The sequence below is a fragment of the Sarcophilus harrisii genome, chromosome 5, assembly GCF_902635505.1.
Source record: "Sarcophilus harrisii chromosome 5, mSarHar1.11, whole genome shotgun sequence".
Taxonomy (NCBI): Eukaryota; Metazoa; Chordata; class Mammalia; order Dasyuromorphia; family Dasyuridae; genus Sarcophilus; species Sarcophilus harrisii.
The window spans coordinates 287278160-287298092 of NC_045430.1; positions in this window are offsets into that span (position 1 = coordinate 287278160).

Below are 19933 nucleotides of genomic sequence, written 5' to 3' on the forward strand. Positions count from 1 at the left end.
TTGACCCTTCATGGAGGGGGGGGGGGCGATAGTTCCCTAGCGGACTCCGGCCACAGGAGCCTTCCACACCGAGGCTCACAGCCTGAGGATGAGGAGGTGGTTGGGGAGTGTGCACGCGCCGGGGGAGAGGGGCAGCCTTTCTGGGCAGGAAGACCCCCCCCACCTTCCCCCCCTCCACTGTCGGGCCCGAATCCCGGGCGCGCACTGCCGAGCTCGCGAGGAGCCCAAAGGCCGCCTTCCAGCCAAAGTAAAGCCCAGAGCCTGAGGGACGCGTCCCCCAGGATGGCTGGGCCGGAGCTGGAGCCCTTCCGGAGAAAGGCCACGAGGGGGCACCCTGGCCCGCGCCGCGCTCCGACTGCTCCCGAGTCTCCCTGGAGCCCGCGCCTTCGCCCGAGGCTGCTGGTCCCGGGGATGCTGGGGACGGGGCTGCAGGGCCCGCTGCCGGAGGGAGCGGGTAGAGATCAGCCCCCAGGAGGGAGCTGGCCAGCCTTGTCCCGGGAGACCCTCGCAGCCCGAGCTCCGCGCCACCCACCCCGGGCCCCACGTCCTCGGCAGGTGCTGGGGGGGGGGTCGGGACACCTTGGCTGCCCATCCCCACTGGGGCGAGCCCTGGGCGGGGCCGGACAGGGCTGTTAGCGCTCTTCCTCTTGGGCGGGGGCGGAGGCACCGGGTCCCTGCGGCCCCTGGGACGAGCAGGCCCTGGCCTCTCCCGGCCCCTGCAGCGGGTATTGGGGTGCCACAGGCCCGGGGGGAGGGACAGGAGCCCGGTCACTTGGTACCAAAAGATCCTTCTTCCGGGGGCGCCCTGGGGGGGGGGGGCGGAGGTGCGTTCCAGACCTGCTCCTGGGAAGGCTTTGGGGGCCACACCTGCTCTGGGCCCCCGGGGGCTCTGGTTCCTGGGGGGGGGTGGGGCTGGGATAAAGTTGGCTCCCGTTCTGGCTCAGGGCCCTGAAGGCTTCATGGGTGTTGTCTGGGGAAGGGGCCACCTCGGCTGAGCCCTCTCGCTAAGGCCAGAACTCCCCACAATCTTCACTCTCTGCTGCCGCTGCCCCCTCTGGGCTTCCTCTGGGCATGCCCCCCTCTCCCCCCCTTGGGGGCCCCTTTCACTCCCCGGGATGAGAGACCTGGCCCCTGGCTTGCCAGGAGTCACCCTGGGCCGGCCAGCTCTGCTCTTCTTGCCACTGAGTCGTCCTGGAGCTGAAGGCCAAGGTGGGTGGAGAGGGGGGCTGCCACGGAGGGACAAAGCAAGGGGCCCAGGCTGGGCCTGGGAGGGCCTCGGGAGCCCCATCGCCCAACCCCCTCACAGACAGACCTGGGAAGAGGAGGGGTCAGGTGGGAAGGGTCCAAGTCCAGGATGAGGAGAGGGGACAAGGTCTGGACCTGAGGACCCTGATCCAGTCTCAGCTCCAGACGTACTTATTGTGCCAGGCCTTCTTCCAGCCTCACTTTACTCCTCTGGGAAATGGGGATGAGCGTCATTCCTTCAGTGTCTCCGTTTACTCCTCAGAAATGGGGATGAGCATTAACCCCCTTTAGTCCATCACAGCCCAGCCTAGTGATAAGGCCCTTCAGCTCTGTTTCTCTGGCAGCCCCCAGGGGTTCTGAAGGGAACTGGACCTTGCAGTGCCCTTGGAGCGGGGCGACCTTGGCCCGGTCCGGGAACTAGGGCTGGGAGGGCCAAGGCAGCTGGGTCTCTGGGTCAGTTTTCCTGGTACATCTGGCACACGTGGGCTGGAAGATTGGGCCACAAGCCGGTCCGTGAGAACAACGCAGGACAGTTCCCCAAATAGCCAGCGGGTCATCATGTGACCCCAGTGTCTGGCCCGAGCCGAGGGCCCAAGGACTGGAGGCTGCCAGAGGAGCCGGACGAACACTGTCCCCGTGTGGTCAGGCCCAGAAACCGCCCGGCCCGGCCTGTCTCTCCTCCAGCCTCGGGCTGGTTCTGAGGCTCTGGAAATTCTGCCCCTGGCGCTTCTCAGCTGTGTGACCTGGGCAAGTGGCTTCACCTGTCTGCCTCGGTTTCCCCAACTGTAAAATGGTGATAATAAGAGCATGTACCCACCCCTAGGGCCATTCATGAGGATCCAAAGGAGCTGTTTGGGAAGGGCTTAGGCCAGTGTCTGGCACATAGAAGGTGCTTATAAATTATTGGACCCCCCCCCCCCAACTTGAAAACATGGAAGCCCTTCAGAAATGAAATGCTGGTTGTCACTCTGCCCGAGCTGCTGAGGGGCAGGCCCGATGCCCGGGGACTTCCCACCAGCGCCCACAAGGGGAGGAAGGGGAACACTGTGGGTGACGAAGGCACCGAAGTCACAGCTGGGCTTCTCCCCCTGCGTTTCCACAGGGGCTCGCCGGCTTCTCGCCTGAAACCTGGGCTTGCTCCTGCCGGGCCCTTGCTAGCAGAGAGTCCCCGGGCGATAACCTTAACAGCTGTTTGCCTCAGTTTCCCTACCTCTAAAAGGGGTCGTGACACCCTGGCTATTCCTCTGAGTTTTCGTGCAGAAAATCCTTTGCAAACCTCACGAGGAGACCCTGCAGACAGGAGCCGGGATGAGTGGGCAGCAGGTGAGAGCCGCCTGGGGGAGAGGGGTCATGGGAAGGGGTCAAAAAGAAAGGGAAGAGGGCACCTGCTGGCCTGTGGCCTTCCAGGAGGAGGTAGAGTTTGGGGTGATGAAGGCCGGCGCCCCGACTTGGGTTCTCACAGGCCAGATTCTCCCTTCTGTCTCAGGAGTCTGGCCCGCTGGACTCTCCGGAGGTCCGAAGCCTCCAGTCAGCAGTGAACTGAGGCATGGTCTAGTTGAAGCCAGACAGAGGGCTGGGCTTGCACTGGGACTGGGGGACGTCCCCAGGCCGGCCCCAAAGCCAACTTTGCTCCCACTGACTTGTTAGCACAGAAGCGCCCCTAAAATCAAGGGGCCTCGAGATTCCGACTGTCTCCCCTAGAAGCTGGGGCTCCCAGCTCCCCGCAGCCTGCCAAGCCTGCTCCAGCTGCCGGGCCACAGCGTTATTCCTCCCGGGCGCTAGAAGAGGTCCTGAGGACGTGGTTGGCGGGACGGCCCCGCTGCCGGGTCAGGCCCTACCGGATGGGCCACACCCCTCGACCCCCACCCATTTCGGAGCCCGATGGAGCCGCGCCAATCACGGCCCAGAGCTCCGGACTCGGGGAGGCGCCTCCCCAGAACGGTGCGCACGGGCACTCGGCCAGACGACCCGGGCTGGCTCCCGCGGGGTCCGGGCTCCCCACCACCCCGCCACCGGACGCGGCCCCGGCCCTGACGGTTCCTTGCCCTCCGAGCCTCGGGTCCCGGCGAAGGCAGCTCTCGAAAGCACTGGGGGTGGGGGGCTAGAAAAGGGGGTCGCAGGAGCCGGGCCCGGGGCAGAGGGAGCCGGGGGAGGGGGAGCCGGGAAAGAGGGAGCCGGGGGAGGAAGCCGGGAGGAGGAAGCCGGGAGGAGGGAGCCGGGGAAGGGCCCCCCCCCCCCCCAGTCTCGGTCTGTCTTTGAGTCGTCCCGGGCCACGCTCCTCAGGAGTCAGTCCCATCAGCTTTTTTTCCACTGGGACTGCCAAGTCGGGGGGAGGGGCGGGGAGGAGGGAAGGAGGCGTCGGGGGGGGGGGGGGCCCGAGGCGGCTCCCGGGGCGACCTTTCCCCTACTTAGGGCCCTTCCCAGCTGCGGCGCTGGCTCCGTAATCCGACTCCTGGAAAGTCCTGCGCTGCGCTGACCCTTCACCCACTAAACTCTCCCTCCCCCCGAGGAGGCGCGCTCCCGCCCGCGCTGCTCAGGGCCGACCTCTCACCCACTTTTTCCGCTCCGGGCCGGCACTTTCCCACTTGGGCGGGGGGAGCCTGCGAATTCTCACTGCCTGTGAGCTTTCCGCGGCCCGAGAGTTCCCCCGGGCCGGACTGAGGCGTGGCCCCCGGGGGTGGGGTCTGTGACTCCCGAGGCCTGAGAGTTCCCCGCGGCCGTGACCCCGGGCCCAGACTCTCAGCCGGACTCAGGCCCAGAGCCCCCCGCCCGTGACTCCCGAGGCCCCAGAGCTCCCCGCAGCCGTGACCCCCAGGCCAGACTCGGGCCCGTGACCGAGGCCCGAGCCCCCCAGCCTGTGACCCTGAGGCCCGGGGCCCCTGCGGCTTGGACCTCCCCGCCTGGACCCTGGGGCCCAGAGCTCCTGCCCTGACCCCGAGGCGGGCCCCGCAGCGGGTGACCTCGGGTTCGACTCGAGGTCCGTGACTCTGGGCCCCGAGGCTCCCCGAGCCCATGACCCGAGGCCTGTGGGCCCGAGGCCCGTGACTTTAGGCCTTGGACCCTCAAGGGCCCGGATTCGAGCCTGTGACTTGAGGCGTGGCCCCCGCACCCAGAGCTTCCCCGCCCCCCCGAAAAAGAGCTCCCCCAGCCTGACCCCGACGTGGGCTCCCCTCGCCCGGACCCCCCTGTGACTCCCCAGAGCCCTCGCCCTTGACCCGAGGCCCGGCCCCGAGGGGTGACTCAAGGGTTTGGACTCCCGAGGTCCTGACTCGCGGGAGCCCCCCAGCCCATGACTCCCGAGGCCCGTGGGCTCCCCGAGGCCCGTGACTCCCCAGGCCAGACTCCTCGCCCGGACTCCCGAGCCGTGACGAGGCCTGGGCTCCCCGCAGCCCGAGCCCCCCCGGACTCCCGCCCGGACCCCGAGGCCCAGAGTTCCCGCGGCCTGGGCTCCCCCAGCGGTACTCCCAGCCGGACCCAAGGCCCGACTGAGGCCAGAGCTCCCGGTGACCCAAGGGCCTGCCTCCCCTGGGGCCCAGGCCTGTGACCCCGAGGCTCAGACTTTTGCCCCCGAGCTCACGCGGCCCATGACCCTTGGGCCCGGACCCCGCGCCCGGACCTTGTGGCTGGGACCCGGCTGGTGACCCCCGGGCCCGGGGACCCGAGGCGAGAGTTCCCTGCGGCCTGGGCTCCCGCACCCTATCCCGGCCCCCCGAGGCCCCAGAGCTCCCCGAGGCCCGGGGCCCCCTGGGCCCGGACCCCCGGCGGACTTTGAGGCCCGAGTTCCCCTGCCCGTGGGCCCCCGGCCCGTGACTCCGGAGACCCGTGAGCTCCCCAATGCCTGGCGGCTTATCTTTGTTTTGGGAGGAAAGGAGCGAAGTGAGGAGGGGAAGGGGCTAAGTGCCTGCCGCACCCCGGCCCCCCAACAAAGAGGCGCCGCCGGAATGGGCGGGAGCAGGCCGGAGGTCCTGGATGCGAGGTCCACGTCAGGCCCTCCCCAGGAAGGAGGCAGGGGTCCTTTCCATTCTAGTTCTCTTTCCTAGAAAAGAATCGCGGGACAAATGGGTCCCTATCCGGGAGGCTTTCAATCTTCCAACAGAAAGGGCCGACGTTCTAGAGGGTCACACTGAGGAGGGATTCAAACTCAGGACCCCCCCCACCCCGACCTCCGCGCTAACCCAGAGTCTTGCTCGTGGCTTGGATACCAGCATTTCCCCTCCCCCTTCCTCTCCTCCCCCCCCTCCCTTGGGCCCACTTTTCTCCTCGCCCCCGCCCCCGTATCCACAGGTTCAAAGCCAGTAACTGTGTGTTCCCAGCCGGAGTGGCGCATTCCTGGGCTCGGCAGCTGAGCCGGGCCTGCTTCCAGCCCGAGAATTAGGAAATGAGGAAGGACGGGCTCTTGGCGGGGCGGGGGATGCGCGCTGCCCGGCCCGTGGATTGCCGAAGGCACTGTTGAGTCCCAAAGACTTAGCGGGAGCCCAGCCGGAGACTCCCTGAGGTGGGATGACAAGCAAACAGGGAAGCAAACAAGCCGGAAGTCGGAACTTGTACCTTGACTCTCCTCCAGAGACTCTTCCCATTGGACCACACTGTCAGCTTCAGACACAGGCAGTCTTAGCCCGATGGACGTGGGGCTTCCACTGCCTGTGTCCGGGGTGCTCTCCATTCTCTTGTTTTAGAGCTCAGCGGGCGGGTGACTCCCCAACTTCCAGCCCCTTGTCCCCGGCCCTTTTCCTCTCCACCTCCCCCTCCTCAGGAGCCTTAGGACTCCTGACTGCCCAGGAGAGAGGAACCCCCGGAGGCAGAGCTTCAAAGGCCGGCCAGATAATTAGTCCCTCACCTCTGGAGAGGACCCCGAGCTAGCGGAGGCAACGAATGTCAAGCCTAGGGCTAAGGGCCGTCAAGATCGGTGGGGAAGGGGACCAGCTGCCTGGTGTTCCCTCGAGTTTTCCTGGGGATTGATGCCGCCAGGGCGGTGATCAGCAGAGGGGCCGGCAGAAAAGCTGGCCCTTCACTGTGGGTCGCAGGCTACCCAAACATCCTCTGTCATCGGGTGCCGAACACCCTCTGATAACTGTCCCCCAGGCTTCTCCCTTCCTTGATATAAATGCCCGAGGATTCATGGAAATTGATTCTGTGGTGACATGATAAACCCCCGGGACACTGTGAGTCATGCCTGGGAAGAGTCTCCTGAGAGGAAAGTCCTTTTTCCCCTTTTAACAGCTTTTATTTTCCAGACGCTTGCCAAGATAGTTCTCAACATTCACCCCTGCAGAACCTTGTGCTCCTAATTTTTTCTCCCTTCCTCCCCTGACAGCAAACAATTCAATGTAGGTTAAACATGTGCAACTCTTCCAAATGTTTTCCCCTGTTTGTCAAGCTGTGCAAAAAAAAAAAAAAAAAATCAGATTAAAAGGGGAAAAAACAAGCAAATAATCAACCAAAAAGTGGAAATACTCTGCTTTGATCCACATTACAGGCCTCCATAGTTTTCTCTCTGGATGTGAATGGCCCTTTCCATTGGAAATCTATTGCAATTAGCTTGAATCAGGGCATTGTTGGAAAAAGCTAAATCTCTCACCATTGATCATCACACAGTCTTGTTGCTGTGTACAGTGTTCTCTTGGTTCTGCTCATTTCACTCAGCATCAGTTCCTGGAAGTCTCCCCAGGCCTCTCTGAAATCATCCTGCTGTTGTTTTTTACAGAACAATAATATTCCATAACATTCATATACTATAACTTATTCAGCCATTCTCCAATTGATGGGCATGCACTCAGTTTCCATTTTTGCACATGTGCCTCCCTTTCCCTTTTTATGTCTTTGGGATCTAGACCAGATAGAAAGACACTGCTGGATCAAAGGGTATAGAGTGATTGGATTAGTTCACAACTCCACCAACAATGCATTAGTGTTTCAATTTTTCCATATCCCTTCTAATGTTTATTATCTTTTACTTCCACCTCATCCAATATGGAAAGTGTGAAATGGTACCTCAGTTATTGTCATCTGAAAATTGTTCATATCCTTTGACCACTTACCAATTTAGGAATGGATTGTATCCTTATAAATTTGAGTCAGTTCTCTATATATTTTAGAAATGAGGCATTTATCGGAAATGGATGTAAAAACCCCTCCCCCCACCCAGCTTTCTGTTTCCCTGGCTTTGTTCGTACAAAAACTTTTTAATGTAATGTAATAAAACCTGTCCATTTAGGACTAGAACCATCTAGTTCTTCTTTGGCCAGAAATCCCCTGGGAGGAAAGTTTGAAAGACCAGGTTACAATGGGGTCCTGTTTTCTGCACCTTCCAGTCCGTTTTGACACTAGACAGACAAGGTCTTCTGTGGACTATTGTTTGGGACAGCCTGCCTCTTCCTTTCTCATACCTTTGCCAAGGATGCTCTAGATGACTCTCACAACAGAGATGTTAAGAACCTGTATAGTAACATGTAGGGGTCAGTTGCGACTGTCCCAGCTGTCCTTTGGAGAATCGGCCATCTGTTATTTTTTTTATAACATCAGAGGCAATTTAATTTTCTTGAGATAATGTTTAGTACCTTCAGTTTCTCTTTTTTTTTAATTAAATAACTTTTTATTGACAGAACCCATGCCAGGGTAATTTTTTACAACATTATCCCTTGCACTCACTTCTGTTCCGATTTTTCCCGTCCCTCCCTCCACCCTCTCCCCCAGATAGCAACCAGTCCTATACATGTTAAATAGGTTACAGTAGATCTTGAATACAATCTATGTGTGCAGAACCAAACAGTTTTCTTGTTGCTCGGGGAGAATTGGATTTAGAAGGTATAAATAACCTGGGAAGAAGAACAAAAATGCAAGCAGTTTACATTCATTTCCTAGTGTTCTTTCTTTGGGTGTAGCTGCTTCTGTCCATCCTTGATCAATTGAAACTAAGTTAGATCTTGTCTTTTTTGAAGAAATCCACTTCCATCAGAATACATCCTCATACAGTATCGTTGTTGACATATATAATGATTTCCTGGTTCTGCTCATTTCGCTCAGCATCAGTTCATGTAAGTCTTGCCAATCCTCTCTGTATTCGTCCTGCTGGTCATTTCTTACGGAACAATCATATTCCATAACATTCATATACCACAATTTACTCAACCATTCTCCAATTGATGGGCATCCATTCATTTTCCAGCTTCTGGCCACTACAAAGAGGGCTGCCACAAACATTTTGGCACATACAGGTCCCTTTCCCTTCTTTAGTATCTCCTTGGGGTATAAGCCCAGTAGAGACACTGCTGGATCAAAGGGTATGCACAGTTTGTTAACTTTTTGGGCATAGTTCCAAATTGCTCTCCAGAAGCCATCTGTTATTTTTTCATTCTTTCAGCAGTTTCTCCTCTGTGAGGTCACTTGAGAATGTGACATATTAGTACAATCCTGTCCCCTCCAATATAGACTTAGTCTCTGTGCTGGTCAGACCTATCCAGCTTTCCCAATCTTATCCCAATCTCATTCCCTTTTAGGCCATTTCCACTTTCTCTTTAAGGGTCAGGATAGTTGTTCAGTTATTTCAACCTTGCCTGACTCTTCAGGACCCCTATGTGGGCACTTCTTAGCAGAGATACTGGAGTGATTTGCCAGCTCCTTCTCTAGCTCATGTTATAGATGAAGGGGAGGATTAAGTGACTTGCCCAGGGTCACACAGCTGGGAAGTGTCTGAGGCTGGATTTGAACTCAGGAAGAGGACTCTTTCCTAGGATCTGTGCCCTGTGGCACCACCTGGCTGACCTATGGCAGAAACCAAAGGGGTGAACTCACTGCATCGAGTACAAGTTCCTCATTCTTCCAATGGGGAAAGACCCAGAGAGATAAAATAAGGTGACATCCAGGGACAAGTAGACAGCAAGTGGTTGAACTAGGTCCCCTGAGCTTCCAGGTTCATCCATTAATGGCCTGGGAATATGTGGCTTTGCCCATGTCCAACACAATTTTTCCCGATTGCCATTCTCTGCCATCTTAAAGACTCTCGCCTACAGTGACATGCCATCCTCTGTAACATTTCACAGACGACTTTGGACTAGTTAATCAGTGGAATAGGTTAGGGTCAAAGGACAAAACAGCTTTAATAACTTTAATAATCTAGTGTTTAACAAACCCAAAGACCCCACCTTTGGGGATAACAACTCACTGTTTGATAAAAAATTGCTGGGAAAATTGGAAATTAGTATGGCAGAAACTAGGCATTGACCCACACTTAACACCGTACACCAAGATAAGGTCAAAATGGGTTCGTGACCTAGGCATAAAGAATGAGATTATAAATTGGAAGAGCATAAGATAGTTTACCTGGAAGGAATTTGTGACCAAAGAAGAACTAGAGATCACTATTGATCATAAAATAGAAAAATTTGATTATATCAAATTGAAAAGTTTTTGCACAAACAAAACTAATGCAGACAAGATTAGAAGGGAAGCAATAAACTGGGAAAACATTTTTACAATCAAAGGTTCTGATAAAGACCTCATCTCCAAAATATAAAGAGAATTGACTCTATATGAAATCAAGCCATTCTCCAATTGATAAATGGACAAAGGATATGAACAGACAATTCTCAAAGAAATTGAAACTATTTCTAGCCATATGAAAAGATGCTCCAAGTCATTATTAATCAGAGAAATGCAAATTAAGACAACTCTGAGATACCACTACACACCTGTCAGACTGGCTAGAATAACAGGGAAAGATAATGTGGAATGTTGGAGGGGATGTGGGAAAACTGGGACACTGATACATTGTTGGTGGAATTGTGAATGCATCCAACCATTCTGGAGAGCAGTTTGGAATTATGCTCAAAAAGTTATCAAACTGTGCATACCCTTTGACCCAGCAGTGTTTCTACTAGGCTTATATCCCAAAGAGATTTTAAAGAAGGGAAAGGGACCTGTATGTGTAAGAATGTTTGTGGCAGCTCTCTTTGTAGTGGCCAGAAACTGGAAACTGAGTGGATGCCCATCCATTGGAGAATGACTGAATAAATTGTGGTATATGAATATTATGGAATATTATTGTTCAGTAAGAAATGATCAGCAGAATGATTTCAGAAAGGCCTGGAGAGACTTACACGAACTGATGCTGAGTGAAATGAGCAGGACCAGAAGATCGTTATATATTTTAACAGCAATACTATATGATGATCAATTCTGATGGCCGTGGCCCACTTCAACGAGATGAACCAAATCAGTTCCAATAGAGCAGGAATGAACTGAACCAGCTACACCCTGTGGAAGAACTCTGGGAGATGACTGAACCACTACATAGAATTCCCAATCCCTCTGTTTTTGCCCGCCTGAATTTTTGATTTCCTTCACAGGCTAATTATACAATATTTCAAAGTCCGACTCTTTTTATACAGCAAAATAACTGTTTGGACATGTATACACGTATTGTATTTAACTTATATTTTAACATATTTAGCATGTATTGGTCAACCTGCTATCTGGGGGAAGGGATGGGGGGGAAGGAGGGGAAAAGTTGGAACAAAAGGATTTGCAACTGTCAATGCTGAAAAATTCCCCATGCATATATCTTGTAAATAAAAAGCTATAATAAAAAAAGAAAAACATCTCAAAGAAATGGTGATATTTAGAGTCTATTTCTTAGCTTGTGTTCATTTTCCACTTTTCAAAAAAACCTTAAATAGGTTAACTTGGAACCATTGTAATTACTTTCACCGTTATCTTTTTGTCCTGAGATATGAGATTTGCTCTCTCCATCCACATACTAACAGGTTGAGTCCCTAGAGCTTGAGTGTTTATATTCTTCTCAAGGCTCTAGGTAGGGGCACCCCTAAAGGTAGTGGGGTTCTATACACTGGCGTGTTTTCCCCAATATAGCATAACCAGTGGTTAGTGCCACAATTCATTGATGTCTCCCAGATAAAATGGATCGCCAATGAATTAGCTTTCACCCCAAACCCTCAATGATGAGTTAAAGCAAGAACCATGCTCAAAGCACTGGGATTGCACCCCAGTTCTGAGGCAGAGCAGATGTTGGTGGCAGCCAATTCCATGCACACGCCCCTCCTTTGATTGCAAGCTGGAGCTGTTCCGGAGAATGGCTCCTTCCTGTGCTCTGCTGCTGGACCTCTGCTGCTGCTTCTGGTGGCTAACCCTAACTCGGAGGCCAAGCTCCTCGGTCTCTGTTTTTCCTCTTAATTTGACAATGGTTTCCCCCTTTGCTCTAAAGTAGCCCTAACTGCCCGGTGATTGAGCACAGAAGCTGATTCTGTCCCACATAGGAATCGCTTATTTCTCATTCCCCTCCTTGCCTCCACTTCTCCTTCCCTGCTTTTCTCTCCCGTCTGCAAGCTGGCTTTCAGTCCCACCACTTTTCTAAAACTTCTAAAACCACAGTTTTCTAAAATTGTAACCCCTTAGTCAGCAAATCTGAGGATGGCCACTTCTACCGCCCATCCTTCCTGCGGTCATTGACATTGCCAGGCGACGCTTTTTTCTCTGAGTTTTCATGACGTGGGTCTCTCTTAGTTCTCTGAGCTGAAGGCAGAGACCTCAGCCATGAGACAGCGCTGAGTGTGACTGGAACAATAGTGTGCCTTCCATATAGGATGGAAATGCTTATTCCCTTCCCCCTTCTCCCCCCAGCCCATTTTCCAGCAAAGTAAATATCTATTTAATCAGTGCTAGTTGAGCACTCCGTGGAGAGTCCGTGGTTTCTTTCGTTTCTGGCTCCCGAGATGTATTTTCAAACTCTTTTTCTTCCCCTTCCCTGGATCAGCCTTCAGCCACAATCAAATGTGTCTCCTCTGCCTCCTCCTCCCCTGTCCAGATGTTGGGGCCTCGTCCACTGGTCCCCTTCTCTTCCCTCCTCAGGATGGGTGATTGTGAAACCTTTAGTCCTACAGGCTTGGGGCATGTGAGGAAGGTTCCTTCCTCATTTCCTTCTCCACAGCGCTGTCCACCCACTGAGCTGCTGCTTCCTCACGGAGTCGCACCCAGCCAACCCACTCATTAGCACAGAGCCCCCGGGGTGCCCACGCCGAGCTCAGGTCCGGAGTCAGGGGGCATCCAGCTGCTGGCTGCTCCTCCCAGGAACGCCGCTCTCAGTGCCAATTGCAACATCAATTAGCACTAGCAATTAGCTTAATTGACTCATCTAACTGAAGGTGGCGGGAAAAGACAGAAGCAGAAGAGCCCCGGCTTCCTATTCCAGTGATGAAGGGACTGGATCACGGGCAAGTTTCTTTCCCTGAGTTTTGTCAAGATGTTTGTTTCCCAGAGCTAAGGCCTGGCAAGTGAGCAGTACCCAGAGCCTGGCGGAACCACAATCCTTTGCACTCTGGCCGATCTCACTCTCTGGCAAAATGCATTGCTTTGATTGGTACCAAGTGTTCCCTGGGAGCTCCCCCTGTTTCCCAAGCTACAAAGGAGGATTTGGTCCTTCTGGTGCCCCCATTGTCAATGAGGAAGACCTTAATAAACTAGAGATTGTCTAGTGGTGAGTGACCAGGTCCAGAATCTGGAGCCTGGTCCACATCACACAAGGAGGAGTTGAAGAAACTGAGGGGAGGGGTATTTACCCTGGAGAAGATTTAAGGGGAGAAAAAGTCCCAAAACAGAGACAGCTCCTGCCCCAACTCCAGTTCTAGTCAGCAAATGCAGCAGATACAACAGTAACTGTGAGAGCTATGCAGGCCAAGGGGGAGAGCATACTAATTGCCCAGCCCGGGGAAGACGTCCCGTGGGAGATCTGAGCCCCTGAACTTTTTCTGTAGGAATTGATTTTTTAGGCACACATATTTATACAATAATCTTGCTGCACAAGAAAAATCAGATCAAAAAGAGAAAAATGAGAAAGAAAATTTAAGCAAACAAGTGAAAATGCTATGTTGTGATCCATACTCGGTTCTCACAGTCCTCCCTCTGGGTGTAGATGACTCTCTTCATCACAAGATCGTTGGAACTGATCTGAATCATCTCATTGTTGAAGAGAGCCCCGTCCTTCAGAATTGATCATTGTATAATCTCTTTGTCATGTACCATGATCTCCTGGTTCTGTTCATTTCACTCAGCATCAGCTCACCTACGTCTCCCCAGGCTCTCTGAAATCCTCCTGCTGGTCATTTCTTACCGAACAACAATATTCCATAATATTCATATCCCACAACTTATTCAGCCATTCTCCAAATGATGGGCAGCCACTCAGTCTCCAATTTCTCGCCACTACAAGAAGGGTGGCCACAAACACTGTTGCATATACAGGTCCCTTTCCCTCTAAGATCTCTTTGGGATATAAGTCCAGTAGAAACATTGCTGGATCAAAGGATATGCACAGTTTGATAACTTTTTGAGCATGGTTCCAAATTGCTCTGCAGAATGTTTGGATTTGTTCACAACTCCACCAACAATGTATTAGTGTTCCAGTTTTCCCACATCCCCTCCAACATTTAGCATTATCTTTTCCCATCATCTTAGTCAATCTGAGAAAAGTGTAGTGATCCCTCAGAGTTGTCTTAATTTGCATTTCTCTGATCCAAAATGATTTAGGGACCTTTTCATATGACTAGAAATGGTTTCAATTTCTTCATCTGAAAATTGTTCATATCTTTGATCATTTAGAAATGAGGCCTTTATCAGAACCCTTGAATAGAAAAATGTTTTCCTAATTTATTGCTTCCCTTCTAATCTTGTCTGCATTAGTTTTGTTTGTACAAAATCTTTTTAACAGAATAAAAAGTATCCATGTTGCATTCTATAATGTATTCCGGTTCTTCTTTGCCCACAAATTCCCTCCTTCTCCTCAGATCTGAGAGGTGAACTATCCTATGTTCTTCTGATTTGCTTAGAATGTCTGTGTCTAAATCAGGAACCCATTTCTACTTTATGTTGATATACAGTGTTAGGTGTAGTCAGTGTCTAGTTTCTGCCATATTAGTTTCCAATTTTCCCTGCAGTTTTTGTCAAATAGTGAGTCCTTATCCCAAAAGTTGAGACCCTTTAAAGAGGCCCAGCCCTCGGACAGGAAGGGGAGGGGAGCGGGCAGACCAGAAGGGTGGGGGGCCGCAGCGAGAAGCCTGCTCGACTGCTCTAGCAGACACAGGGCCGGGAGAGTGAGTGGAAGTTCCCATAGGAAGTGAGTAGCCTGGTGCAGAAAGCATCAAATGTGTCTGAAGAGTCTGTCTTATCCTGAAAAGGAGGGAGCTCACCAAAGCCTGGGGATGGGGAGCTGCCCGTCTCTGTCTCGGGGGTATCTGCTGGGGAGTGATTCATGGGGTGCTATGGAGGGGGAGAGCGTGGGGACCTGATCGTCCAGGCGAGTTGATGTGGCAGGGCTTGTGTGGAAGGAAGCAGAGACCTTCTGAGGACCCCCCAGTGGAGAGAGCAGAGGAAGACTGAGGGGAAAGACTGGCTGGAAGACTGGGGGCCCTCAACAGATGGGGACAGTTGGCAGGAGCCACTGGGCCCGAAATGCTCCTGGGGCCTCCAGGTGATGGTGACAGGAAGGAGGGCTGGGTCCGGCGTTCTGGAGCCACCTGAGCTCAGAGAGCATGGGGGAGACTGAGGGCCCCAGGCCCTTCTTCCTGTGACACACTGATGGTCAGGGACTTGCCATTGTGCAGCTCTGGGAATTCCCTTTGATTCTCTTGGCAGCTCCACCTACACGATTCTCGTCAGTCTATAACTTAGGACTCAGAAAAACTGCCTGAGGGCAGATAGGTTCACTGCAGAGTCACAGGGCTCCTAAGGGGCAAGCCCAGGACTCACACTTAGATTTTCAGGGCTCCAACAGCATTCTTCTTTCCACTCCAACCCTGTCTCCAAAACTGGAATCTCACTCCAAGGTCAGCCCAGTCCCAAGCTTCTGGGCCCAGCCTGAGACCCTCCTAAAGAGGAGAAGCCCTAGGCCCTGGAGGAGCAGACAGAGGCATCCTGGAGTGGCAGAGGGAGCAGTCGCTGTCCTTGTCCCCAGAGCCAACCTCGCCTCTTCCTCTCTGGACCTAAGTCAGTCACCAGAGCTGGTAAACATCCTTGTGCCACAGAAGCCTCCTTTTCTCACCTCTGGCCCACTTGGGCAGACTCCAGGCCTGTGGCTCACTCCTATTCCCAGGCTTTCCCGGCCAGTGCCAAGGTGAGAGTGTGGGTGACCCCCAGAGGCCAAGGCCATCGGCAAAAGCCGCTCTGGCTCATCCCATGGGAGCATCCCATGTGAGAAGAGCCACCCATGGGAGCGGAGCCCCCCACTTTGGTGCTTTTTATCTCCCTTCCTGAGAAGTGGGGGGTCGTGATCTCCTTTTTGGTGTTTTCACCTCTTTTCTTGAGAAGTCAGGGAGGGCATGATCACCTCCTTTTGAGAGCTCTCACCATCCTGAGAAGTCAGGGATGGTGTGACCACCTGTGTTCCAAAACAAAAGAAAGCGGGAGATGTAGAGGGCTGAAACTATTGGGTTGATGCACTGAGGTCGGGACTGCTGAGCGCTTGAGGCTACCTACTGATTGGATGATATTCTGTGGGCATATGTTTGGAAAACGGTTCTTTCCACTATCCATGCTGGCTCAATGATTGGTGTATAGAGGATTGTAGGAGGGACTAGGGGGGTGGAGTAAAGCTAGCCAGGGACACACTCTCAGCGTTAGATGAGGGGGAAGGCAGTTGTGGAGAATCTGCTTTCATCCTGTTCAATCCTGCATCTGGAGATCAAGAATAAAGATGAAGGACTTTTGCTTATCCTGACTCCGGCTGATTCTGGGGTGTCCTGGGTGTTAGCACAGTCGTTACACCCCATGTGAGCAGAGCCCCTTATATAAGTGGAGCCTCCTATATGAGTGGAGCCCCATGTGAGCAGAGCCCCCCATGTGAGTAGAGTCCTCTATATGAGCAGAACCCCCTATATGAGTGGAGCCCCTATGAGAGCAGAGCCCTCTATATGAGTGGAGCCCTAAGCTGGATGCCCCACTTTCCACTGCTCTCCATATTGGGGAGGAGGGGAACTCAGAGTCAGCTGAAAAAGGTTGAAGTGGAAGATTTGGGAGCAAGGAGAGCAGGCCTTCACCTCCCCAGGAAGCCCTCTGGGCCCCCCACTGTGCACGCGCTTTTTTCTCTGCTCGGGCCCCAGAAACCACGATCCAGGCGGCAGGGGTTCCTTCCACAGTGGCTCACCAACCGCTTGGTGTGGCCAGGGGCCCAGGACTTCTTTCTGGTTTCCTCATTCAGCTACTTAATGGAGGGGGGGCCGGCAGGAGAAAGATGAGCCCACCGTCGGAATGGCCCCCTTTCTAACTGATGATGCCCTCCCCTTTTGCTTTTCTCTGGCTCTGACCCACTGCCCACCTCAAGCGCCAAAGCAGCCCTCAGAGCCCGGGGAATCCCTCCGCGCCCCCGGGCGCCTCGGAGGAGCAGAGCCCCCATCATCCCTTTCACTCCCAAATTTCCGGGGCCAGAAAAGTGAGGCCAGAAATACTGGCACCTGAGCCGGGAGACAGAACTGGGGATCTTCCCCACGACGCCCCGGGCAGCCCACAACAAACGTTTTCCAGGCCGGGTCGCTCCAAGCGCTGGGGAGGGCCCTGAAACGACCTCCCTGGGAGAAGCCCCCCCCCCGCCCCCTCAGGCCAGTTCTCGCTGCTGCCTCTTACTGACCCTCAGCGGCCTCGGCTTCCTCCTGCCCACGGGAACAAACAATTCCTCCCGCCGAGAACGCTCACGCGGGTCTCGTTGGCCCGCCAGCGGTAGGCCCGGGGATGCAAAGCTCGTTCTCTGGGGGTGGCGGGAGGAAGTGGGAGGGTTACTATTGGAGCTGCACGATAATTGGGTCAAGGGGAGCTACAGATGGCGGGTTGTCCCCATTTTCTGCATGCACAAATCGAGGCAGGTTCTTTCACCAACTTGGTCTAAAGCATTGTTTGAATCCGGGTTTCGAGAACCTGCTCCTTTCCCTCCCCACCGCCTCCTGCTGCTGATGCCCCTGTCTTTGTCAATCGTGGGGCTCATCCGCGCGGGGGAGGGGGGATGCGGCGGCGGCCGTGATCAGTCGGAAACTTCATACGCTCGGGGCAGGGCTCAGGCGGGAAGTCCCGTGCAGGGGTGACTGTAAAGGCTGGGAAGAGGGAAAGGGAGGAGGGGCCGAGCCCTGCGAGAGCTCTAGGCCCAGATGCTGGGCCCCGAGTTCAAGGCGTCAGCGGCAATGGGGAGCCAGGGCAGGCTTGGGGGCCAACGAAACACGATTGGCCCCTCTTGGCCGATGGGGATGATGGGGCCACGGGGCTGCTGGGGGACCCGGCCCAGGGCCAGGATGGGAGGGAGCACGGGGAAGGCTCTGAGTCCCAGGTCCGGGATAGGAGGGAGCACGGGGAAGGCTCTGAGTCCCAGGCCGGGTCAGGGTCGGAGGGGGAGGAGGGGGAGGAGGGGAGGGAGAACGTGGAAGGCTCTGAGTCCCAGGGCCAGGATAGGAGGGAGCACGGGGGGAAGACTCAGTCCCAGGCCCGGGCCAGGGCCAGGATAGGAGGGAGCACAGGGAAGGCTCTGAGTCCCAGGGCCAGGAGGGGAGGGAGCACGGGGAAGGCTCTGAGTCCCAGGTCCGGGCCAGGGTCGGAGGGGAGGGAGGGGGCCAGAGGGAGGGAGCACGGGGAAGGCTCTGAGTCCCAGGGCCAGGACAGGAGGGAGCACGTGGAAGCCTCTGAGTCCCAGGCCCGGGCCAGGGTCGGAGGGGGGTGGAAGGGGGGGAAAGGAGGGAAGGTGGGGGGACGCGGAAGGCTCTGAGTCCCAGGTCCCGGCCAGGGCCAGGATAGGAGGGAGCACTGGAAGCCCAAGTCCCAGGGCCAGGACAGGAGGGAGCACGGGAAGACTCAGTCCCAGGCCCGGCCAGGGCCAGATAGGAGGGAGCACGTGAAGCTCTGAGTCCCAGGTCCAGGACGGGAGGGAGCACGGGAAGACTCAGTCCCAGGCCCGGCCAGGGTCGGAGGGGGAGGAAGGGGGGGAAAGGAGGGAAGGTGGGGGGACGCGGAAGGCTCTGAGTCCTAGGGCTAGGAAGGAGGGAGCACGGGAAGACTCAGTCCTGTGCCCGGCCAGGGCCAGGATAGGAGGGAGCACGTGGAAGCCCTCTGAGTCCCAGGTCCAGGACGGAGGAGCACGGGAAGACTCAGTCCCAGGCCCGGGCCAGGGTTGGAGGGGGGTGGAAGGGGGGGAAAGGAGGGAAGGTGGGGGGACGCGGAAGGCTCTGAGTCCCAGGTCCCGGCCAGGGCCAGGATAGGAGGGAGCACGTGGAAGCCTCTGAGTCCCAGGGCCAGGATAGGAGGGAGCACGGGGAAGACTCAGTCCCAGGCCCGGGCCAGGGCCAGGATAGGAGGGAGCACGTGGAAGCCTCTGAGTCCCAGGTCCAGGACGGGAGGGAGCACGGGGAAGACTCAGTCCCAGGCCCGGGCCAGGGTCGGAGGGGGGAGGAAGGGGGGGAAAGGAGGGAAGGTGGGGGGACGCGGAAGGCTCTGAGTCCCAGGGCCAGGATAGGAGGGAGCACGGGGAAGACTCAGTCCCAGGCCCGGCCAGGGCCAGGATAGAGGGAGCACGTGGAAGCCTCTGAGTCCCAGGTCCAGGACGGGAGGGAGCAGGGAAGACTCAGTCCCAGGGCCCGGCCAGGGTGGAGGGGGGAAGGGGGGAAAGGAGGGAAGGTGGGGACGCGGAAGGCCCTGAGTCCCAGGTCCCGCCAGGGCCAGGATAGAGGGAGCACGTGGAAGCCCTGAGTCCCAGGTCCAGGGAGGGAGGGACACGGGAAGACTAGTCCCAGGCCCGGCCAGGGCCAGGATAGAGGGAGCACTGGAAGCCTCTGAGTCCCAGGTCCAGGGACGGGAGGGAGCACGGGAAGACTTCAGTCCCAGGCCCGGGCCAGGGTCGGAGGGGGAGGGAAGGGGGGAAAGGAGGGAAGGTGGGGACGCGGAAGGCTCTGAGTCTCCAGGTCCCGCCAGCCAGGATAGGAGGGAGCACGTGAAGCCTCTGAGTCCCAGGGCCAGGGATAGGAGGGAGCACGGGGAAGACCAGTCCCAGGCCGCCAGGGCCAGGATAGGAGGGAGCACGTGGAAGCCTCTAAGTCCCAGGGCCAGGATAGGAGGGAGCACGGGGAAGACTCAGTCCCAGGCCCGGGCCAGGGCCAGGATAGGAGGGAGCACGTGGAAGCCTCTAAGTCCCAGGGCCAGGATAGGAGGGAGCACGGGGAAGACTCAGTCCCAGGTCCAGGAGGGGAGGGAGCACGGGGAAGACTCAGTCCCAGGTCCAGGAGGGGAGGGAGCACGGGGAAGACTCAGTCCCAGGCCCGGGCCAGGGCCAGGATAGGAGGGAGCACGTGGAAGCCTCTGAGTCCCAGGTCCAGGACGGGAGGGAGCACGGGGAAGACTCAGTCCCAGGCCCGGGCCAGGGTCGGAGGGGGGAGGGGAGGGGGGAGCACGTGGAAGGCTCTGAGTCCCAGGCCCGGCCTCAGGTGATGCTCGCGGCGTCCAAGGCCTCCTCTGCGGCCCTTTCCCTGCCCGGAAGATCAAGTAGACTTCCCAAAAGACTATAGTGGCCTCTCACGTGCCATTCCGGGGCCCCAACCAGGCTCGCCGGGTGGGGCTGTTTACCCCAAACCATGCTCTCCTCCGATTGATCGCTGCTGTCAAAGGCCGCTCCAGCGCGGACCAATGAGCGCGCGGCCCTCCCAGCTCCCAGAATTTC